Source organism: Schistocerca gregaria, chromosome 4 (genome assembly GCF_023897955.1).
Source record: "Schistocerca gregaria isolate iqSchGreg1 chromosome 4, iqSchGreg1.2, whole genome shotgun sequence".
Lineage (NCBI taxonomy): Eukaryota > Metazoa > Arthropoda > Insecta > Orthoptera > Acrididae > Schistocerca > Schistocerca gregaria.
Window position 1 is genome coordinate 586,937,657 of NC_064923.1, and position 17,866 is coordinate 586,955,522.

General features: G+C 42.2%; 1 non-coding gene across 1 annotated transcript; it reads right to left on the reverse strand.

Moving 5' to 3' along the window:
- Positions 1-275: 275 nt before the first annotated feature.
- Trnas-cga (transfer RNA serine (anticodon CGA)) lies at positions 276-350 on the reverse strand. The gene has a single exon. It is a non-coding gene; the product is annotated as a tRNA-Ser (tRNA).
- Between the last annotated feature and the right edge of the window lie 17,516 nt (positions 351-17,866).

Here is a 17,866-nt window from a genome sequence, read left to right on the forward strand (position 1 = left end):
AGCACTCCAGCGAGTATCAGACATGAAATATAAGTAACTTCCAACACACTATTTCAGAATTTCCCATTGTTGTGGATTCAACTGGACGCATTGTAAATTTTTTTCTGGCATCTCTCGGCTGAATGTCTCCATATAAGACTATGACGAGCACATAGAGAAAATTTGGCAAGAGGTAAAAATGCGCCTGAGCCCATGTTACTTTCGCTATCGTAAACTCGTCCGCGACATTCACAAACAGGAATTGAGTAACGAAACTTCCTGGCAGATTAAACCTGTGTGTCCGACCGAGACTCGAACTCGGGACCTTTGCCTTTCGCGGGCAAGTGCTCTACCAACTGAGCTACCGAAGCACGACTCACGCCCGGTACTCACAGCTTTACTTCTGCCAGTATCCGTCTCCTACCTTCCAAATTACTGGTCGAATTAAATGTGCAATAACAGCTCTTGTTTTCTTATTGCAATCTACAAATTCCAAAACACCGTTTACTCTTGGATGCAAAATATTTTATATATATTGCCGTGTACATTTATCGAGCGAGATGTTTTGGTAGGATTTCCAACAATATCTAAAGCAAGCGCGTTTTCGTCTCCTTCAAAAGGTGGTTTTAGCGCACGATGTCTGAATAAAATATTGTTCGTTCAAGAATAAACACGAAAAAGATTTCTATGCGACTGGTCTGTAAGAATCATATAAGTGAAGAACCGAAGTGGAAAGCAAGAGATAGACGGACTATGCTGGTGCTCGGCTAATGTTATTTTATTATATGATACAAAATTTATTTTACAATGTCAGTGTGATATTTGCCGACGGAGCTACCTGGGGAATCTGAAGACATTTCAGAGCTCAACTTCCAGAGAATATTACATAGATTACAATATTTTAAAAAATGGTTCAAATGGCTCAGAGCAATATGGGACTTAACATCTTAGGTCATCAGTCCCCTAGAACTTAGAATTGCTTAAACCTAACTAACCTAAGGACATCACAGACAGCCATGCCCGAGGCAGGATTCGAACCTGCGACCGTAGCGGTCGCTCAGTTCCAGACTGAAGTGCTTAGAACCGCTCGGCCACTTCGGCCGGCTTACAATATTTTAAACTTTCAAAGAAAATTACAATTTTGTAGTAATAAACAACTTTATGCATTTAGAAATGCAGGTATATTAAGCACGTAAGAGTAGAAAATGGAAAATAACAATTCCATAGATGGGAGTAATAGAACAAATATAGAATGAAAGACAAAACCTGCTCTTTTGCAGTTGTCTCTGGCGTGAAAAGAAACAAAAAATTAAAATATTTACCATGCTATTGTAATATCTGCACATTACAGAAACACAGTTTCCATCTTGCTTAGAATCATTTTTCGGAACATCTGTTTCACACACGATTTTGTATCTAAGATATTGCAGAATAAGTAGTTCAGAAAGTAAATTTTAAGTGTTTCAATAGATACATTAGTATTTCGAAAGCATAACATATTCATTAGCGCTAAAGTTAAACCAGTGTTCTATTGCGTTAAGCGGAACGTCACAAAAAACTAGAGCATTCTATTAACAAGTTATTTGTTGTGGATAAAAACGGGCGAAAAAAATTGTTGTGCAGTTGAACGACAGCTGTCTCCGCGCCCTGCCCGGGCTGGCGGGCCTGAAGGGTGCTGGCGTCTACTCCGAGTATCAGAGGGTCTTGCACAAGTATAACCCAGCCGACGTTTCGAGCGCCAGAGACAAACACCTCGCTGTGTCCAGGCCACGCCAAGACGCGGAGAATTCGCACCAAGTCTGTGGAACCGTATGAGGCAGCTGCCGCGGACGCCTTGGAGCTCTCAAGACGAACAGAACTGTAGGATAAGTTACAATTCTCTCCCGCACAACGGCCTCCCAGTAGCTTGGATTACAGGAGTGCGCCACCGCTCCCAGCCAGTGTGGCTCCTTTCCCAACTGGGTGACCTTCACGCCACAACACGCAGAGGCCGTAGACCTCAGCAGTTTTAACCGTTCTTTGCTATGGGAACCACTAAACACTCCACGTCAACAAGGGGAAAAAACTCACTGAAACGAACTAACAACAACTTGTGTCAATAACATAATGGTAGGAATGTTGTGGTTGTTATTTCAGTACCATACTCATCAGAGAGCATATCTGCGTTTCAACTCTTTATCAGAATGCAAGTAAAATGCACTAGTCTTAAAGAACGGGTTCGTTTCTACATTCTCCCTATCCGCTAATAAACGGCACAGTTGAAAAAGTCATAATGTTTACAACGAATGGCGGGTAGATGGCTCACATGTCGACACGCTGTTATCACGATCTGCCAGATCGCCCAGTTTGTTTGTAGAAATCATCTGTGATAGTGAGATGCTTAGTAAAACTGATATCTTTGCTACAGTATAACGATAAGGATACATTCAGATATCACTCCGGCAGACAGCTGTGTGTTATCTATTGGAGAGTGGACTTCTTTCGTTGCATGGTTCATTCATAAGATGCTACAAATAAGAATTGTCAAGTATTCCACCTTTGCTTTCTTTAGTCGTCCGAGGCATTTCTCTCGTATCTTGGCGGATAATTTAATCTTCTTTCTGAGATATTAGATGGGCTCAGCACAAATAATAGGAGCTCGTTCCTTGTTCTATACGACGACCAATAACTTACCAACAAACATCAAGAGCTTCCTTCTCGAAAGAAAAAGAATTAAAGTGACATTTATTCGATGGAGGGGTTCCGAAATAGCGTAATGTAATATTCGGTTTAATGATACGTCTTAACAGGAACATCAAGACGTGAAACATCGCCCGTAGTCCCGTAGCGCTGCTACGTGTTGTATACAGGGTGTTACAAATACGTACGGCCAAACTTTCAGGAAACATTCCACACACAAAGAAAGAAAATATGTTATGTGGACATGTGCCCGGAAACGCTTACTTTCCATGTTAGAGCTCATTTTATTACTTCTCTTCAAATCACCTTAATCATGGAATGGAAACACACAGCAACAGAACGTACCAGCGTGACTTCACTTTCTTGCAGGAAATGTTCAAAATGTCCTCCGTTAGTGAGGTTACATGCATCCACCCTCCGTCGCATGGAATGCCTGATGCGCTGATGCAGCCCTGGAGAATGGCGTATTGTATCACAGCCGTCCACAATACGAGCACGAAGAGCCTCTGCATTTGGTACCGGGGTTGCGTACACAAGAGCTTTCAAATGCCCCCATAAATGAAAGTCAAGAGGGTTGAGGTCAGGAGAGCGTGGATGCCATGGAATTGGTCCGCCTCTACCAATCCATCGGTCACCGAATCTGTTGTTGAGAAGCGTACGAACACTTCGACTGAAATGTGCAGGAGCTCCATCGTGCATGAACCACGTGTTGTGTCGCACTTGTAAAGGCACACGTTTTACAGCACAGGTAGAGTATCCCGTATGAAATCATGATAACGTGCTCCATTGAGCGTAGGTGGAAGAACATGGGGCCCAATCAAGACATCACCAACAATGCCTGCCCAAACGTTCACAGAAAATCTGTGTTGATGACGTGATTGCACAGTTGCGTGTGGATTCTCGTCAGCCCACACATGTTGATTGTGAAAATTTACAATTTGATCACGTTGGAATGAAGCCTCATGCGTAAAGAGAACATTTGCACTGAAATGATGATTGACACATTTTGGGTGAACCATTCGCAGAAGTGTACCCGTGGAGGCCCAACAGCTGCTGATAGTGCCTGCACACGCTGTACATGGTACGGAAACAACTGGTTCTCCCGTATCCCTCTCCATACAGTGACGTGGTCAACGTTACCTTGTACAGCAGCAACTTCTCTGACGCTGACATTAGGGTTATCGTCAACTGCACGAAGAATTGCCTCGTCCATTGCAGGTGTCCTCGTCGTTCTAGGTCTTCCCCAGTCACGAGTCATAGGCTGGAATGTTACGTGCTCCCTAAGACGCCGATCAATTACTTCGAACGTCTTCCTGTCAGGACACCTTCGTTCTGGAAATCTGTCTCGATACAAACGTACCGCGCCATGGCTATTGCCCCGTGCTAATCCATACATCAAATGGGCATCTGCCAACTCCGCATTTGTAAACATTGCTCTGACTGCAAAACCACGTTCGTGATGAACACAAACCTGTTGATGCTACGTACTGATGTACTTGATGCTAGTACTGTAGAGCAAAGAGTCGCATATCAACACAAGCACCGAAGTCAACATTACCTTCCTTCAATTGGGCCAACTGGCGGTGAATCGAGGAAGTACACTACATACTGACGAAACTAAAATGAGCTCTAACATGGAAATTAAGCTTTTCCGGACACATGTTCACATAACATCTTTTCTTTATTTGTGTGTGAGGAACGTTTCCTGAAAGTTTGGCCGTTTTTTTTCTAACACCCTGTATACACTTAAGTGTTAGTAGTCCTTGGATGAACACATACAGATGGTGGTAGTATCGCGTACACAAAGGTGCATTGGCAGAGCTGTCATCGGTACTCAAGCGATTAATGTGAAAGGTTTCCAACGTGATTATGGCGCACGACGCCAGTTAACTGACTTTGAATGCTGAATGGTAGTTGGAGCCAGATGCATGGGGCATGCCATTTCGGAAATCGTTAGGGAATTCAATATTGCGAGAGCCCCAATGTCAAGAAAATGCTGATAATACCGATTTCGAGGAGTTCTAAAAAAAAAAAAACTTGGAAGAAACTGATCTTAAATCTCTGGTAAGACAGTATGAAATCAATGTCTCCTCAAAAAAGTTATGTAAACCTTACACAATAAAATTGCATGGCCAGGTGCTTACTTGAATCAAAAAGATAAAATAAATAAATGATTAACTTACCCCTCCAGGGAAATACTTAGTGACTAGGCGTTACTAACAGGGTTTCCTTGATTCAGTCCTCAGGCTTGACAACCATCTAGAATTTACGCCCAAAATTTACACCAATGAAATAAATGTAAAGGTACAGCACAGTTGCAGCCAAGATTAATCACAATAAATTTAAATGTTCCAGTGATCTATAAGGCATAAACAGTAGAGGCACAGATATTGCAGCGCAAGAAATACTGACCACAAAATTTTCCAGTGATGGTCTGCACAGCATGTATAAACAGGGAAGTCAAACTCCACTGAAGTCCATAGGAGGACTCCATCAATAAATCAATGTAATTGCCATTCTCCAAAGGAGTGACAAGACTATGTTGGCACAAACGGAAGTAACAGCCAAATAAACCATTACACACAAAAACCCATGCATGACACCCTCACGCTGCATCCCTCCTGCTTGTTCTCCACTTCACAACCCACTGCTGGCCTTTTTCAAAACTCTTAGCCAGCGATCATCTATGAAATCTCCAAATTAACGCTACCTATTGGTACGTCATTGAATGAAGGCACTGGAAAGATATAGATAAAATGAAATGGAGCCACCACAGTTCAACCTCTCCCACTCAGTCCCAAAAGACCTTCCTAAATGGAAGACCACAAGGGAAAGTAATTAGCTCACTTCATTTGACTGATGTGGACCTTAAAGATTTTATCTGGGGAATGATTACACACCAGAAAATTAACAGGACTCAAGCCCCTGAAAATAAAACAAGGCCCTGCAGATCGAGATGTAATTTTCCTTGTGATACCATTATGCTGTCCGTTACCAACATTAAAATTTTGGATGGCAACCATATCCCGATCGTGGGCTCAAAATGGTTGTCACCCTTGATTATAACATTTCTCCTGAAGGTGATGGGCTAACACTACATTCTTCCTAGCCCTATCCTAGTTCTGCTTAATAACACTAGGAGTAATAAGTTTTGGCACAAGGTCATTTGTTGTCCATAAATTAGTCAGAGTGGAATTGATGGGGTAAGTAAACATAAGGGCCGCCAGAACCACTTACAGGCCTAATTCTGCACAGAATTAAGGGCGATATTAATCGAAGGAAAATAAGTATCCCATTTGGTTTGAGCCTAGGCATGATATACGATCAAACTGGCCTTCAGCTTTTATTGATCCATTCAGAGAAGAAAGGGTGAGGCTAATATCGAGAGGTAGTAATATGCTTAATAACGTTACTAAAGCAAAACTGCTCGAATTCGCTACAGATAAAGGCCAATGCATTGTTGCTAATAAGAGGCTTGGGCACTCCAAACCATGAAAAAATATTAGTTAGGCGGTGAATAGTTAAGAAAGCCATGACTCATTTGCTCGTAATCAACCGAACAAATCGGGAAAAACATCCACAACAACCAATATATAACGATTTCTTCGTTTAGTATGGGGAAGAGGACTCACATAATCAATAGATAATTTATCCATTGGATGTTTGTTCACATTCAGATCGTAAGAGCCCCTTGTGTGAGTTGGTATTAGGCTTGCCAGTTTTACACAATTCACACTCGCTCACTAAAGATGAATATCCTTATATAATAAAGATCACATAAGGTAGAAGCACACCTTAGCGAGAGTCTTGTAAAGGCCTAAGTGGTCACCCAATAATGAACCATGAGAGTAATTAAATATGGGAGGCAGAAGTTCCATAGGTAAACAAATTGTAGTTTCAGCTAATTTACCAATCTCAAGACGAAATGTACCATTTTTCAACAAATAACCAGGAACCACCTCACCAGCGAACAGACACTTCCTAATAGGCTCAAAATAAGGACGGTGATCTTGTTTAACCTTGAGCTCAGCAAAGATCTGGGGAGTCTTGGTTAAGACACTATATACATGAGAACCGGCCAATAAAAAACACCGTTCACGTTCCTGAGCTCCTTCATCAAACATGCGAGTAGGTACTTCAGCAACCTGATTATTGGAGCCTTTAATACAATAGAACTGGAAGGTATATGAACGGCCTACCTAGCGATCCTGCCAGTTTTCCTAGGACATGCCAAGAAACAAACTCAGAGACTTGGTTTCGTATCCAAATCAAATTCGCTCTGCTTAAGATAAAATTTAAATTTCTCAGTAGCAAATAAGAAAGCCAGCACCACACATTCAGTTCTGGACCTACAAACCTCCTCAAGACAAAAGCTAGAGGGCACCTTTCACACGTTGTTGTTGTTGTTTGGGGTCTTCAGTCCTGAGACTGGTTTGATGCAGCTCTCCATGTTACTCTACCCTGTGCAAGCTCCTTCATCTCCCAGTACCTACTGCAACCTACATCCTTCTGAATCTGCTTAGTGTATTTATCTCTTGGTCTCCCTCTACGATTTCTACCCTCCACGCTCCCCCTCCAATATTAAATTGGTGATCCATTGATGCCTCAGAACATGTCCTACCAACCGATGCCTTCTTCTGGTCACGTTGTGCCACAAACTTCTCTTCTCGCAAATCCGATTCAATACTTCCTCATTAGTTACGTGATCTACCCATCTAATCTTCAGCATTCTTCTGTAGCACCACATTTCGAAAGCTTCTATTCTCTTCTTGTCCAAACTATTTATCGTCCATGTTTCGCTTCCATACATGGCTACACTCAATACAAATACTTTCAGAAATGACTTCCTGACACTTAAAACTATACTCGATGTTAATAAATTTCTCTTCTTCAGAAACGCTTTCCTTGCCATTGCCAGTCTACATTTTATATCCTCTCTACTTCGACCATCGTCAGTTATTTTGCTCCCCAAATAGCAAAACTCCTTTACTACTTTAAGTATCTCATTTCCTAATCTAATTCTCTCAGCATCACCCGACTTAATTCGACTACATTCCATTATCCTCGTTTTGCTTTTGTTGATATTCATCTTATATCCTCCTTTCAAGACACTATCCATTCCGTTCAACTGCTCTTCCAAGTCCTTTGCTTTCTCTGACAGAATTACGATGTCATCGGCGAACCTCAAAGTTTTTATTTCTTCTCCATGGATTTTAATACCTACTCCGAATTTTTCTTTTGTATCCTTCACTGCTTGCTCAATATACAGATTGAATAACATCGGGGAGAAACTACAACCCTCTCTCACTCCCTTCCCAACCACTGCCTCCCTTTCATGTCCCTCGACTCTAATAACTGCCATCTGGTTTCTGTACAAATTGTAAATAGCCTTTCGCTCCCTGTATTTTACCCCTACCGCCTTCAGAATTTGAAAGAGAGTATTCCAGTCAACATTGTCATAAACTTTCTCTAAGTCTACAAATGCTAGAAACGTATGTTTGCCCTTCCTTAATCTAGCTTCTAAGATAAGTCGTAAGGTCAGTACTGCCTCACGTGTTCCAACATTTCTACGGAATCCAAACTGATCTTCTCTAGTTTTTCCATTTGTCTGTAAAGAATTCGCGTTAGTATTTTGCAGCTGTGACTTATTAAACTGATAGTTCGGTAATTTTCACATCTGTCAACACCTGCTTTCTTTGGGATTGGAATTATTATCTTCTTCTTGAAGTCTGAGGGTATTTCGCCTGTCTCATACATCTTGCTCACCAGATGGTACAGTTTTGTCAGGTATGCCTCTCCCAAGGCCGTCAGTAGTTCCAATGGAATGTTGTCTACGCTGGGGGCCTTGTTTCGACTCAGGTCTTTCAGTGCTCTGTCAAACTCTTCACGCAGTATCGTATCTCCCATTTCATCTTCATCTACATCCTCTTCCATTTCCATGATATTGTCCTCAAGTACATCGCCCTTGTATAAACCCTCTATATACTCCTTCCACCTTTCTGCTTTCCCGTCTTTGCTTAGAACTCGGTTCCCATCTCAGCTCTTGATGTTCATACAAGTGGTTCTCTTATCTCCAAAGGTCTCTTTAATTTTCCTATAGGCAGTATCGTCCATATTCACCTACTACGTTTCGTTCTTTCCCTTTTCCTACTACCGAATTCCAGTCACCCATGACTACTAAATTTTCGTCATCCTTCACTATCTGAGTAATTTCTTTTATTTCATCATACATTTCTTCAATTTCTTCGTCATCTGCAGAGCTAGTTGACATATAAACTTCTACTACTGTAGTAGCTGTGGGCTTCGTATCTATCTTGGCCACAATAATGCGTTCACTATGCTATTTGTAGTAGCTTACCCACATTCCTATTTTCCTATTCATTATTAAACCTACTCCTGCATTACCCCTATTTGATTACGTGTTTATAACCCTGTAGTCACCTGACCAAAAGTCTTGTTCCTCCTGCGACCGAACTTCACTAATTCCCATTATATCTAACTTTATCCTATCCATTTCCCTTTTTAAATTTTCTAACCTACCTGACCTATTAAGGGATCTGACATCCCACGCTCCGATCCGTAGAACACGAGTTATCTTTCTCCTGATAACGACATCCTCTTGAGTAGTCCCCCCCCCCCCTCCCGAAGATCCGAATGAGGGACTATTTTACCTCCGGAATATTTTTCCCAAGAGGACGCCATCATCATTTAATCATACAGTAAAGCTGCATGCCCTCGGGAAAAATTACGGCCGTAGTTTCCCCTAGCTTTCAGCCGTTCGCAGTACCAGCACAGCAAGGCCGTTTTGGTTATTGTTACAACGCCCGATCAGTCAATCATCCAGACTGTTGCCCTTGGAACTACTGAAAAAGCTGCTGCCTCTCTTCAGGAACCACACGTTTGTCTAGCCTCTCAACAGATACCCCTTCGTTGTGGTTGCACCTACGGTACGGCTATCTATATCGCTGAGGCACGCAAGCCTCCCCACCAAGGGCAAGGTCCATGGTTCATGGGGGGGCTTTCACATGTATCCTCCTGTAAAAGTACAACAGCAACCCTGGCAATGGAAGCATATGTGAGAACTATAAACCTCTTTCCAAGATATGGTATAGCCAATACCAGAGGGTTGTATTATATTGTATTGTATGGAACTGGGGACCTAGAAACGACAGAAAGGCTTCGTCTCCGCCGTAGCCTGCAATGGTTCATAACCCCACAACAGGCCACAGCAGTTCACTCACCCCACCGCTGCCTCACACTGAACTAAGGTTTTTTGTGCTGTTCGGCCCCCAGTGGACCCTCCCCCTGTGAAGGTCGAAGGTCTCACACCAGACAAGTGTAACGCCAACGTTTGCATGGTAGAGTAATTATGGTGTACGCATATGTGGAGAAAGTGCTTGTGCAATAATCGCCGACATAGTGTAACTGAGGCTGAATAAGGGGAACCAGCCCGCATTCCCCAAGGCAGATGGAATACCTCCTTAGACTGGCCGGCACATCGGACCTCGACACTAATCCACTGTGTGGATTCGTGCCAGGGACCAGCACGTCTTGCCGCCTGGAAAGCGGTGCGTTAGACCACACGGCTAACTGGGTGGGATAAACCAGAGGCTTACTAAATGCAGTTATGATGGTTTCAATGGTGGAGTGCTGACTCTCTCTCCAAACAAAATCTTCCTCTTGTTTACAAAGGTTATTAAGGGGAGCAGCAAGCTGAGCAAAATTAGAATGAATTTCGTAAAATAGTTGACCACACCGATGAATGTGGCCACCCCTTTTATATTTTTTGGGGGAGAAAATTTTCTCAAATCAGAAGTATGTTCTTGAACAGCTATAATACCAGCTGTGGTGATTCCACCTGCTTTTATTTTCTCTTTGTTTGCTGATTGTCCTAGCTGTCGACGTACTGCCTTGCTACAGTGGCTGTGAAATGGGGTTTGTGGAGTTCACAACCCCCCAATAATACAAAGTTATATGGCCAGTGCACTATTATTTAATCTTCGATAAGCCTCATTAATAGTTAGCAGCCGAAACTCCACATTCTGCTACAATAGTTTCCTGTTGAACATCTACGATCAGTAAAACCTGACCACAAAGTTCACAGTTCTTGAAGAATAATCAGGTACGTATGGAGCAGACACAATCACTGTTTTTACACACAGCCTAATTGTTTAACACTTGTTCCACAGTAGATTGAAGCATTGTTGTTGTTGTTCTAACCACCACAGGTTTCTCGTCTGAAACTCGTCCGTCGAATGAACTGTCTTGTGACCAAAAATCGAGCCCTTGTATATCATCACAATAATAGGTACTGAAACTACACATTGTTCGAAATTTAATTTACTAAAAGTGCAATTAAAACTTACCTCATTAAATTAACTGAATAAGTCGAAAAATTCCGTCTTTTTACAAGTCTCTTCTACTACAAGGTTTAAGCCGAATTATTTGTTTGAATCATGAAATTAAAAAATATAGTTATGCAAACAATACTTTTGGCAAAATTGTTAATTACTTTGAAATTAATGAAGGGCTGGTTTTGCTAACATTTTTAGAATATAGCTAAATAGGTACTTTAAAATTACTAATATTTCGTCTTCCCAAATGTTTACAGTTATTACAGAATTTATAGTTGTTTATATATCAACAATAGAATTTAAGTTACAAAACAATTACTAATTTCACCCTACAACAAAAGATACTAACTAGTAATAGTCAAAATAAATTAGAAAATCAATTACATACATAAAACTGAGCACAATATCAGATCTGGTGTTATATTCTTTAAAACTGAGGGTCAACCTTCCTCCTTCATGAAAATGCAGATTAAAACTTACGTATGTTAATGATAATTAGTCCAAATTTAAAAAAAACTAATTTAAACGAAGCAGATGGCAAAGCAAGAGGGAATTAAAATAATCCCAGCTTGCTTCGTCAAAAAGACCCATGAACCAGAATCAATCAATCAACCCAAGAAAGAAATATGCTGCCTAATGAGAGTAACTTTTGAAGGCTTAAAAGTTAACACTGCAGACTGAAACTTCAACTGAACCTGCTCAACGCAAGAAAGGTTTTCATCGAAGGAGTGACTATAAACAATAACTTCATCAATATAATTATACACACAACCAAATTTAAGGCTGCCCAACACATGATCTAAAAGTTGTGAAAAGAGGGCAGTCCTGCTAGCCGAGACAGAGATACCCAATTGAATTCATACAGATTCTAATATGTACAAAATGCACTAACATGCCTGCACTCCTCACTCAAAGATATTTGGTAGTAAGCTTGATTCAAATAAAGTACGGTAAAATAGCAAGCATCATCAAACCAAGTGAAACAGTTATGGAGATCAGGGAGAGGACCTGACTTCAAGACAACCCTCTCATTAAGGACTCTATAATCAACAACAGGCCTATATTCACACTTTGTTCCTGAGGCACCGGAAATATGGGTGATACATATGGAGGTGATGACCTAAACCTCCATTGCATAGCATATCATCAATCTTTCGCCTCAGTATTCTTGTCTTAAGGAGTGAAAGACAATAAGGGGCATGACACACTGGAATATCATAGACCAAGTGGATTTTGCATTTAATTTGATAAGTTACACCCACTGTTTAGCAAATACATCAGAAAACTGTTCTAAAACATTCACTAACTGTCTAAAACATTCACTAACTGTCTAACCTGGCTATCATTAAGGTAACTAAAGTCGAATTCAGATCCCCCTCTTTTTACAGAATTGTTATTATTAATGAGACAACTAGGTCAGAGGGTTATTTTCTCAGATGAACAAAATTAAAAAAAAAAAACGGTGTTACTTGCAAAGTCAAGAACCAACTGCGTATGTTTAATGAAGTCACCTCAGAGCAACAAGGTCACCGACAGATTCTTTACTACAATGTGTTCAACAGGCCAACAAAAATTACAAATGTATAAACTCCCCTGCAGCTCACCCACCAGAGGCAACTCCTGCCCATCAGTGAAACGACATCTCTGGGTGGTGGGGCGTATCGGAGACAACTCACACAAATTACTAAACTTGAGATATCAACTGTAGTCAAGCAATGAAACCGAACCTCCGGAATCCAAGAGGCCACAAACAGGTTCTCAGTTGAGGCACGTCCAAACATATGGAAGAGCAAGTTTATCAAGAGAGCAAATATCCGTGCAATGAGTGGAGGAATTTTAGCCTGTGTCTGATGGCGTCAACTGTTAGGTCTAGGACCATGCACAGCAAGACATTCATGTGTAAATGGCTATGGGAACCACACCAAAAACATTTACCAGCTGATGAATTAGTAGATAACCGACAATAGCTATCACTTCGGGTAGGAGATTAGTTGAAACCCCTTACACTGATCTTGCTGCTCATCCACGAAGCCAAGTGCTTCCACAGAAGAAACTAATTCATTTAAATCAGAAAAGATGTTAGGTTTCTGAACAAAAACAAGACACAACCAGTCTTCCAGTCTTATGCCTTCCAAAATATTTGAAATTCTATCTTGTTCAGTATCTTTCGTTTCCAGGGCAGAGACAGCAAACATGAGTGTACTCGATGTACTGAAACAAGGTTTCAGTAGATGCTTGCACCTGCCAATAATGTACATGCTCAAGCTCATTCCAGATTTGTGGTGATAGCTTTCACTCTATTATAAGAGCCCTGAGCTGCCTCAAAGTTCCCTGATCCCAAAGTATCACAGAAAACAATATTCTTAACAAGCCCTTCGACAAAGGCTAAAGTAAAGAAAGTATAACAGAATGTTATATTTTCGATACATTAGCATAAAGTTCGAATCAGACAATCAACCACAATACTTCACAAACTTGTTTCACTTGGCCAGTAGCTACACTCAGAAATACCACTAAACAAACACATAATAAGCTTAGTCAGTTTAGCAAACGAATCAGAAACCAAAGCCCTGACTGTCAACATCTCTTAACCCACGTGACTTATTACCAGCTGAAATGCTCTCATCTACACTACCCACTTCACTATCCAAACCAAATGACCGGTCCAAACCTGTAAATCTTTCACTCGAACCACAAATTGCTTAACAGTTTCCCTTTGCGGATCATCAAACTCAGGATGGTTTAAATGAGCAAGGTGATTACCCCAAGGAAACAAATGCACCTGAACCCTATACAACTGCCAGCAAGTGGGCTGATTACCTTGAAAAACTGAATGCTATGAAATATTTCATTCACAGATACAGAAGCAGTAGAAACAGTGGCACCCACCTCGCCAGTGGTGAAATGTGAAGAGAGATATCCAATTCTGTGCTTAACCTGGGTACTAGCTTCATGATGCCACCTTCAACAGTGATGCGTCACACCCACAATTCTTATTCAAGATGCTCACGTTTGAGATACGATATGCCCAAGCAACATCTGTGTTCCATGCTCATATTTGGTTATCTGAAACAGTTAAGGATGTTTAGTGCAAAAATTTCATGCTCCAGAGACAAATTATACTAAAGGAGTAGATAACTCTCCCCACCCCTTACCCCTTCCTCCCTTTCTACTCAGTAAGTACATAACCACACTCTATGGCTACCTTGAACCTCAAGATCCAGGCTGGGGCAGGAAAAGAATCACATGGATGGGTGGGCCCACAATTCTTGAATCATTTGTCCATTGAATGATCACATTTACTTTTAATGCACACAATAGCAGCAAATAAAATACAGTATTTATCAAACGTCTCTGAACATAAGAGGTTGTTGAATGAAAATAAGCCGCTTTAAACTATACCTGTATACTGACATGACTAAACTTACCCTTCTTGTTAACCCAAGGAATTAGTGACAGCAATAATAATAAAATCATAATAAAACCCCTCTTAAACAATGACTAGATAAAAGATAACACTTGTATAATCTTCTAAAATAATCACAGTTATTGAGTTAACATTTGGTAATTTAGAATGAACACTTAACCCCAGCAGATCTGACAAATTTTCTTACAGGCATAGAATGGATGCAATGACAAATTAAACTCAAACAATGAAAAGACAACTATAATTTAAAATAGAATCTAAGCAGTAATAAAATTTTCTCACACTACCAGCCGCGTCAGGTGGTTAAAATCCCACTATCTTTCGACCGAGCTCTCTTCAGTCACTGTCAAGTGGTCCGACTGACTGCTGTGTAACCGTGGCCGTGTCGTCATATAGCCGCACTGCTGGCTGTGACGTCACCAGTGCTCTCTTCCTAGCCATATGTAATAATGTTTCCATCCCGCGTCCGTCCACCCGTTTTAACCTCGCAGTGGCTGGGTCCCAGACTGTGCTACCCTGCAAACCGCCGTAATTGTTGGTGGTGTTTTCAGAGCTTTTTATTTCAATAGCTTATTTAAGGCGCTATCCCAAAATCCCTTCGTCCACATAACGACAGATGCTCCGTCGAACAGAATTCGGTGTCCATTTTCTAAGGCGTGTTCTGCCACGGCTGATTTTTCTGGATAGTGTAGGCGTAAGCACCTCTCGCGTTCCGTCCCTCGTTGCTCTACAATGCGTACTGTTTGGCTGACGTAGTAACAGCCAGACTGACGAGGTAGCTTGTACACTCCAGGCGTTCTAAGCCTTCGATCGCCCTTCACAGGCCTCATGAACTGTCGAATTTTTGCTGGAGCCCTGACACCGATGAAATGTTGTATCTCTTCAGCAGCCGGCTAATCTTTCCCGACACTGTACTGCAGAAAAGTACAAACAAAAGTTTCTTGCCTTCTTCGGTGGTGCTCTCTTCTCCGTTGGTGTGTTTCTTGCGTGTCACATCAGATACAGCCTGCGACACCTGTCCGTGGCTGTACCCGTTTTCCCAGAAGACTTTTCGGAGGTGGCTCAGTTCTAGTAGCAGACTTTCTGCGCCTGAGACGACTTTAGAACGATGGACGAGGGTATCCAGAACGCCACGTTTTTATGCCGAATGGTGGTGGCTGAGAGCGGGCAGATACCGATCTGTGTGTCTCGGTTTCCTGTAGACACTGTGGCTGAGGTACCCATTGGTTTTCCGTCGAACGAGGACGTCAAAGAAGGGCAATGCACCATCTGTCTCGACTTCCGTCGTAAACTTGATGTGGCCGTAAATGCTGTTCAGGTGTTCTAAGAATTCTCCCAGTTTTTCACGACCATGGCGCCAGATGATAAAAGTGTAACGATAAAAGCAACTTGACTTAGCTGGAGCCGGGTCCAAGGCGATGCCTTCCAATTTTTCCATAAAAAAATTGGCTATGGACGGAGTTAATGGGCTTCCCATAGCCACGCCTTCCAACTGGTCGCAATACTGGCCAGCATGTAGGAAAGACAACGATATCAACGTGTGTTTAAACAGTCCCACAATTGTGCTATCAAATAACTGGGAGAGGAGATCTATACAGTCTTTGACCGGGACACGTGTAAACAGGGAGATCACATAAAAACTAACCATTATATCTCCTTGACTAAGACGCAATTGTTTAATTCTGTTGATAAACTCGTCGGTGTTCATGATGTGATGCACACAACGACCCACATGCTGTGCAAGAATGCTGACGGGTTGTTTTGCCAATCTGTAAGTGGGTGACCCAGTGGTATTCACAATGGGACGAGGAGGAGAATCCGGTTTGTGGATTTTTCGTAGTCCATAAAGCGCATGTGGTCTCGGCGCCTGAGGGAGGAGATTCTTAATAACGACCTCTTCCAGTGTTGGCTGTTTTAGATGCTCTCATGTCTTCCTCATTATTCCGGATGTCGGCTCCCATGGCAGTGTTTGGTATGTTTCCTCTTCAAGAAACAACTGAATCTTGGCGTCGCAGTAAACTTTATTCAGAATGACGGATGCATTGCCCTTGTCAGCTGGCAGAACCACGATGATGGGGTCGTTGCGGAGTGCGTGAAGACCATTTCGTTCAACCACAGTCAAGTTAGACCCCGGTGGTTTAGATTTTAAAATGATACGACACGATTCGTGACGAATTTCGTCTGCACTCTCACTAGGCATCTTTCGGATTGCTTGTTCAACCCCACTTATAATATTACAGATAGGGATGCTACGAGGTGCTGGTGCGAAGTTAAGACCCTTCTTAAGCGCCGAAATGTCATGCGCGTCAGTCTCTTTCTCCGTTGTGTTGATGACAGTTCGTTCTATTGATTTCCGTTATGCACCGTGTTGTTGAGATAGCCACGTGAACTTTCCTTTCTGTTTCCCTGTGGTCTTCTTTTGCGATGACACTTGTTGTGCTGTGGTGGCCGCGTCGATCCACTCCCAATCTACTTGCGAGAGCACCTCTGTCAATTGCACATGGATCCCCAGCTGCCTCCTAGTGAAGTGTAATCTTTCTTGCAATAGGGCAAAGCTGGCACGGTGATATATTCTTCTGGCTGCCGAGGTGTTGATGTGATGGCTCACCATGGGAAATCGTTGAATCGTGTTCTCTTCTCGACAGCGTAGGAGGAAGGCAAGAGGGCTTGAAGAGGTTAGCGTGGCGTTCGGAATAACCTCGTCCATCGTGATAAAGTCGTGTCATACGCTGAAATTCTGTCACTAGAACTGTGCCACTTCCGCAAAGTCTTCCGGGAAAAAGGGTACAGCCACGGACAGGTGTCACAAGCTGTATCTGCTGTGACACGCAAGAAACACACCAACAGAGAAGAGAGCACCACCGAAGAAGAAGGCAAGAAACTTCTGTTTTTTGTGTTTCTGCGGCACAGTGTCGGGAAAAATTAGCCGGCTCCTGAAGATATATAACATTTCATCGGTATCTACAAGATACCAATGTCAGTATGGCCAAGCAGTACGTACTGTGGAGGAACGCCGAACGGAACACGAGAGGTGCTTACGCCTGCGCTATACAGAAAAATCAGCCGTGGCAGAACTCGCCGTAGAATTTTCTCATCATGAGAAACTTTTCTATATTAGCGGGTATACAGAGTAAAGGGCGTATTAGTATAAACAAAACTAGGTCTACTTTGCGTCTTCGGGTCGATTCCACAGTGCCATGTCTTGTTGGCGATGACATCTCGGTCGGCAAAAGATTCCAGGCAAGGTAGCGATGCGTTCTCACAGCGGACAATTGCGAGTGTAAACCACCCCCTGCCAGCTGGTCCAGTTGCAACATCAAGTGAGAAATTAACTCGACTACCACGAAAGAATATAGGTCCATTAAGAATCACAGATTGTGCAGTGCCATTTCCTGGACACCGAATTCTATTCGACGAAACATCTGTC